Consider the following 6,781-nt stretch of genomic DNA (forward strand, 5'->3'; position numbering starts at 1 on the left):
GATGTGTGGAAGCAGTCTGGTCCCGCACACTGCAAACACTTCCATGTCACCACCAACCAGCTCTCCCACAACCGGTGTGATCTACTTTCCAGCCTTCCAGTGCCTTGTCTGTGACGAAGTATGTTTCAAAAGTTTTGGCATAGTTGGTTCCATGGTGTAATGGTGAGCCCTCTTGATTTTAAATCTCGTGATCTGAGTTCAAATCTCAGTAAAACCTAAATTCTTGTTGTCCCAGCTGCTGAAAATTTGGGACAAACAAGTGAAAGACACCTGGTGCTGGTGGGCAGTTTTGTTGCCTTTTTCATTGATGCTTGATCGACAAGTCTAGTTGTCAAATTGTGTGCTCAACCGTCAGTTATCTGCTGCAAATCAGCGGAGGACAAATCACTTTGTTGTCTAATGCTGCCTTTGCCTGCACAATGTGTGCTGAGATTATCTGTGCAATATGCATTCCGCAGGATGAATAAAAGCAATGCTTTTTGAAATGCAGGCACTGCATGTTTTGCACTCGACAAAACGTTGCATTTTCTTTTCATTAATTTTACATTAATGCATTGCAATGCCAACGCACTTTTTACGTGGCAAGATCGATAATTAGCAGAGCAGAATGAAGAGATCGCAAAGTTTCTGTTTAAAGAATGGACTCAGTCGAGAATATTTTGTGGATTTTATTTTTCTGAGGCTATTTTCCCTGTGCTGGGATCAACCTGCGCAGATATGTGAAAAAGCTGGTTTTGTTAAAACTCCAGAGACCTCATGGCAGTGAGCTGGGACAAAAGACCTGTCAGTCATCCATTGACAAAAGAGCTGTCGGCCAGGAAGGGGGGCCACTGACAAAGCCACTCTAATTTGTAAAAGCACTTCTCACCTCCATCTCAGAAGGAGACACAGAACAATGAACCCACCAGCCTGGCCAGCCAAGGAGGAGCCGGGTCTTTCCCAACACAAAGGCTCAGAGAGATGCCCAGACTAAGGGCCATCAGCCCAATGCATGGGTGGGATGGCCCATCACTGACTAAGTACCCGTGCTTAGAAACAAAGGGGTTTTAAAGATTGTCGGGAAAGATAGGGGTAGCAAGACTCCCAGAAAGACAGGGTCCTTTCCACTTTATTTTTAGCTTGGAGCTTGGTGTGAAGCTTGGAGCTTGCAGCTTGCAGCTTGTGTCTAGAGAGAGCCCCCTCTCCCTCTCGCTCTCGCTCCACCGATCGATGTACCAGAGGAAGGGGCCGCAGTACTGCAGAAGAAGCCACCGAGACTGAAGACCAGGCAGTGACTTCCCACAGCTGAGCTGAGCAAGGAAACGGGCTGCGTGTGGTGGTGAACATGGTCGCGAGTGTCCCAAGCCAGTAACCAGATATCCCAGGCCAGCTGGGTAAGGGCTCAGGGTTTTCTCAGAAGTGAAGCTTTTCAGGGCTATTCTGGGGAGGGTAATTCATTGGTAGGGGTGGGGTTAGAATCCACCAGGGAATTACTGCGTGTTTCTAGGTTCATTTCTGTACTGTATGTATGTTGTTTGGAACCGGGATTTTATTCTCCACAGAGACATTTCGTTTAGCAGTGCATGTTTTAGCCAGTGTATGTTACACCAAATAAATATACTATGATTTATCACCGAAGCATCCCTTTCCGTGACTCATTTAATTTACACTCTGAATAATAATTCCCAGATCGAGAACTTTCGTAAGGTGGGGGCGATTCAAACCGTCCGTCTGGCAATTGAGCGTGGATCACAAACACTTACAATATTTATGAAAGGATATACTTGCTTTGGAGGCAGTTCAGAGAAGGTTCACTGGGTTGACTCCGGAGATGAGTGGTTGACTTATGAGAAAATGTTGAGCAGGTTGGGCCTCTACTCATTGGAATTCAGAAGAATGAGAGGTGATCTTATCGAAACGTTTAAGGTAATGAGGGAGCTTGATAAGGTGGATGCAGAGAGGATGGTTCCACTGATAGGGGAGACTAGAACTAGGGGGCATAATCTCAGAATAAAGGGCCGCCCATTTAAATCTGTGATGAGGAGAAATTTCTTCTCTCAGAGGGTTGTAAATCTGCCGAACTCACTGCCTCAGAGAGCTGAGAAAGCCATGACATTGAATAAATTTAAGACAGAGATAGCTTCTTAACTGATAAGGGAATAAGGCTTATGGGGAACGGGCAGGGATGTGGACTTGAGTCCATGATCGGATCAGCCATGATCATATTAAATGGCGGAGCAGGCTCGAGGGGCCATATGGCCTACTCCTGCTCCTAGTTCTTAAGTTCTTATGTTCTGAATAGCGACACACACAAAAATGCTTTGATCATGGTTACACCTTATCTTCACGTTTGTCAAACAGTTGGCTCGTTGGTCTCGGGCTATGATTCTCCCTTTGGAGTTGTTCATTGAAATTTACGAGGGGTCCCAGAGGAGCCCTGATATTGCTCGCAAATTTTGAAATTGCATCGAACTTTTGCAAAGAAGGACTTCCATTTCTGCAGTGCCTTTCAGGAACTCATGTCACCCCAAAGCGCTTTACAGCCGTTGAGTTATGTTTGAAGTGTTGTAGTTTGGCAAAAGATGTGCCCAGATCACCAAACATGAACCTCAAATCTTTGCAAAGGAGTTTGGTGCAAATAATCAGGCATCTCAGGGACTTGGACTTTCTTTGAATAAGTTCTGCTTGTTCCCGCATTCAAGCTTGAAACAGCAACTGGGCTTCCATCTCACGGGAGGTTTGGGGTTGATGTGTGTCGCTTTCAATCTTTGAAATTTCACCAAGCAAAGAAACGGTGAATCCAACTGTCCCTGTAAGCATTTAGTTCCCGTTTAATCACAGGAATATCCGCAGTCAGGAGCTGAAAAGGAATTCAAACCTAATACCGGCTTCGGGACAATCAGAATACTTTGTCACAGACAAGGCACCGGAAGGCTGGAAGGTAGATCACACCGGTTGTGGGAGAGCTGGTTGGCGGTGACATGGAAGTGTCTGCAGTGTGCGGGACCAGACTGCTTCCACACATCCACAATGAATGTCCCTCCATTTATTTGTGAAAAGTACCACTGAGAGTGGACAAGTTCCATCCCGGTCGGAGCAATCTGAAGCTTTAACTGTCTGACACCCTGGTTTGGGATGCCTTGAACCTTACACTTCCATCAGTCTCTGTGGCGCAATGGGTTAGCGCGTTCGGCTGTTAACCAAAAGGTTGGTGGTTCGAGCCCACCCAGGGACGAAGTGTTTAACTGTTTTTCCCCGAGTATTTGGTGCCGCACAGTCCCAGGTTGTCATTGTGTGTTTTGGCTGCACGAATCTATTCCGCAAATGTTGCCAGCTGTGCTGTTATCCAATTAGTTCCCACTCCAATATTTTATGAGCATTCAGTTCAAGTAAATCGATAACAATTTTTTACATGGATCATGTTCCTCCATCCAGCCCACTCGAAATAAATTATGTTATTGGGTTTAAAGAAACTGGTGGAAATTGATTCTATTGATACATAGAAAGAACTGGAACTTCGGTCTCAAGTGCTCCTCCTATCAAGTATAGACACACACACAATCAATGGTTTTACAACTGGGTCATAAACACTTACAATTTTAAACCATTCTCATACAGCGTGTAAATGAGATAGGGATAAAACTTCATCACATGTAAAGAGAAAATGAATGATTGAAGATACCACTGTTCCTCAGTAATTATATTATTATTTATTTCATTCTGAAGAAGGTTATCGGCTAATTAACGGTGATTAAAAGAATTCTTACTTTTGCACGTTGGCTGCATGTTGTCAATTTTATTAGGTTTTGAATTTAAAAATGGTGTTACAAAATTTATCGCCAAGACCTGGAATCAAAGCTGTTTTTCGGTGGCATAAGAAGTGGTTTTCCCCAATCATTTAAAGATGATTTCAAAGAATCACGTGGCGTTAAATTCACATCACGGCTACGATTTGTTTCGGTGTGAAAAAAGTGGATTAAAAAGGACAATAATGTTAAATAAAGAGTAAAGCTACCACTACACAATCACATCAAAGCCTCCCAGGGCAGGTACAGTACGCGTTAGACACAGCGTAAAGCTTCCTCTACATTGTCCCATCAAACTCTCCCAGGACAGGTACAGCACGTGTTAGATACAGAGTAATGCTCCCTCTACACTATCCCATCAAACCCTCTCAGGACAGATACAGCCCGTGTTCGATACAGAGTAAAACTCCCTCTACACTGTCCCATCAAGCTCACCCAGGGCAGGTACAGTATGTGTTAGATACAGAGTAATGCTCCCTCTGCACTGACCCATCAACACTCCCAGGGCTGGTACAGAACGGGTTAGATACACAGTAAAGCTCCCTCAACACTGTCCCATGAAACTCTCCAAGGGCAGGTACAGCATGCGTTAAATACAGAGTAAAGATTCTTCTAAACTGTCCCATCAAACGCTCCTAGGGCAGATGCACCACGGGGTTAGATACAGAGGAAAGCTCCCTCTACATTGTCCCTTCAAACTCTCAGGGCATGTACAGCACAAATTAGTTGCAACATAAATCTCCCGCGACACAGTCCCATCAAACTCTTCCAGGGGCAGGTGCATGTTGCATATGCAATAACTCAGCAGGCTTACTACCGTGAACTCAATCAGGTGCATCCTGACCCTACTTTTCTAGCTCTCGAACAAAGGATTAAACATGGAGGCTTTCTTTATATACAAGAGTTGCATGTGTGTGCCTGTGGCCCAATGACCTTCGACGGTCGGTCCCCCTGGTGGCAGGTAAACCCGGGCATATATACATTACAGTGCAGCACGTGTTTAAATCTCCCTCTACACTGTCCCATCAAACCCTCCCAGGGCAGGCACAGCACAGGATAGATACAGAGCAAAGCTCCCACTATACTGTCCCATCAAACCCGTCAGGGCAGGTACAGTACGGATTAGATACAGATTAAAGCCCCCTCTACATTGTCTCATCAAAGACTCAGAGGGCAGGTACAGACTAAAGCTTCCTCGACACTGTCACATCAAACCCTCCCAGGGCAGGTACAGTATGTGTTATATACAGATTAAAGCTCCCCCTATATTGTCCCATCAAAGACTCACAGAGCAGATACAGCCCATCTAAGATATACAGTAAAGCTTCCTCTAGTCTGTCCCATCAAACCCTCCCAGGGCAGGCACAGCACAGGATAGATACAGAGCAAAGCTCCCACTATACTGTCCCATCAAACCCGTCAGGGCAGGTACAGTACGGATTAGATACAGAGTGAAGCTCCCTCTACACTGTCCCATCAATCTCTCCCAGGGCAGGTACAGCACGGGGTTAGCTACAGAGTAAAGCTCCCTCTACACTTTCCCATCAATCTCTCCCAGGGCTGGTACAGCACTGGTTATGTTAGCACAAATCTTTTTCTGGAAGAATCACTCGACATTCGGGGTCGGTTCCAATCCCAAAATGGCCTTTATTACACCGGCGGGGAGAGAGCCTCTGGTCCAACTCCAGGCATTCCACTCCACCGAACAAAGAAATTCATCGATATTTATATGTTTTACAACAGTTCATTATAATTACTTAGCCCATGTTGGCTGGACACAATCCAATCATAAGGACTATAAATTACAAATCGATTCCACTGGGCCAATGGAATTGGCCCCCAGGCACCAGGGGACTGTGTGATCACCTCATGTTTTAGCTGAGGCTTATTCATGGCCTCGTGAGATTCTCCAGATCCCCTTATCTCTACTGTCCTTGGGTTCTGTCTGCACCTAACCTCCTTATCCTTACACAGTCACAGGAATTTCTTTGTTCAGTATTCTGCTGGGACATCTTGTCTGTGGTTTGTTGATTAAGGACGTTCTGCTGAGCTCACTCTTTCCAGTGTTCCTGTACACGGAACTGCAGTGTCATCAGCCACCCAAAAATGTATTCAAGCTAACTGTTAGCTGAATTCCCCTCGTGCTTTGCAGAATCCCTGGCAGCCATTTTGTATCTGGCTACCATTTTACACATACATATATGCATACATATATTCAGCAGGTGCCTTTACCTTTGCCCTACAACAATCCCCCCTTTCGGTAATGGACTAATCCTAGTCTCCTTTAACCGACAACATAATTTGTTACTCGACTTATATTTTTATGTACCACCCGGTACTTCCTGTCACAACGTGCTGGCCAGTCACGTGGTGTCAGAAGTCCCAGTTGCTTAGATCAAATTGATATAGTTCAGATTCCCCTGTCCCTCTGCTGGACAAGTCACTTTATTTACTTGAGCCCTTGTTCTGATACTCCTTTGTCGTGCATAATGCCTGCAGGATCGACAGGCCATGACTCTCCATGTTAGTGCTAAGACCAGCTGTATCCCTACCAGTATGTGTGATATTATTCCAATCCAGGGGTGGATGTTTACGTTCATGCCCCAGTCCCAGACCCTCCTCCACCAACTCTGGTTTTGTAACTCTTGGTCAGTATCCATCTCCAGTATTTCAATCTTTGTCTGTAGTTGGTGGTAGAGTCTGACACACTGGCCTACTCTGAGTCTTAGTTCCCTTAATACTGCAACTAAATGTGGGATAGGGGCCTGCTCTGGCTGGTCATAACCCTGCAGGTGATCGTGGAGCTGATCGATGGCGTTAATGATTTTGGGCCTCGGTGTCTAACCTGGATAATGCGGGCTTGTCCTATTGTGAGGTCGTAGGGCTGTGAAGCAAAAGTTTGTTTGTGAGATCTGGCATTGTAAGCCATTGTACCGATATGATTGTGCCGTGGTAGAGACACAGTATTTCCCTTTGCCCCCGTAACCTGTTCTGGC

The 6,781-nt window shown here is 45.5% G+C and overlaps 1 non-coding gene across 1 annotated transcript; it reads left to right on the top strand.

Moving 5' to 3' along the window:
• The first annotated feature begins 3,140 nt into the window (after positions 1 to 3,140).
• On the top strand, positions 3,141 to 3,214 carry trnan-guu (transfer RNA asparagine (anticodon GUU)). The gene has a single exon. It is a non-coding gene; the product is annotated as a tRNA-Asn (tRNA).
• Positions 3,215 to 6,781: the final 3,567 nt, after the last annotated feature.

Source organism: Pristiophorus japonicus, unplaced genomic scaffold (genome assembly GCF_044704955.1).
Source record: "Pristiophorus japonicus isolate sPriJap1 unplaced genomic scaffold, sPriJap1.hap1 HAP1_SCAFFOLD_596, whole genome shotgun sequence".
Lineage (NCBI taxonomy): Eukaryota > Metazoa > Chordata > Chondrichthyes > Pristiophoridae > Pristiophorus > Pristiophorus japonicus.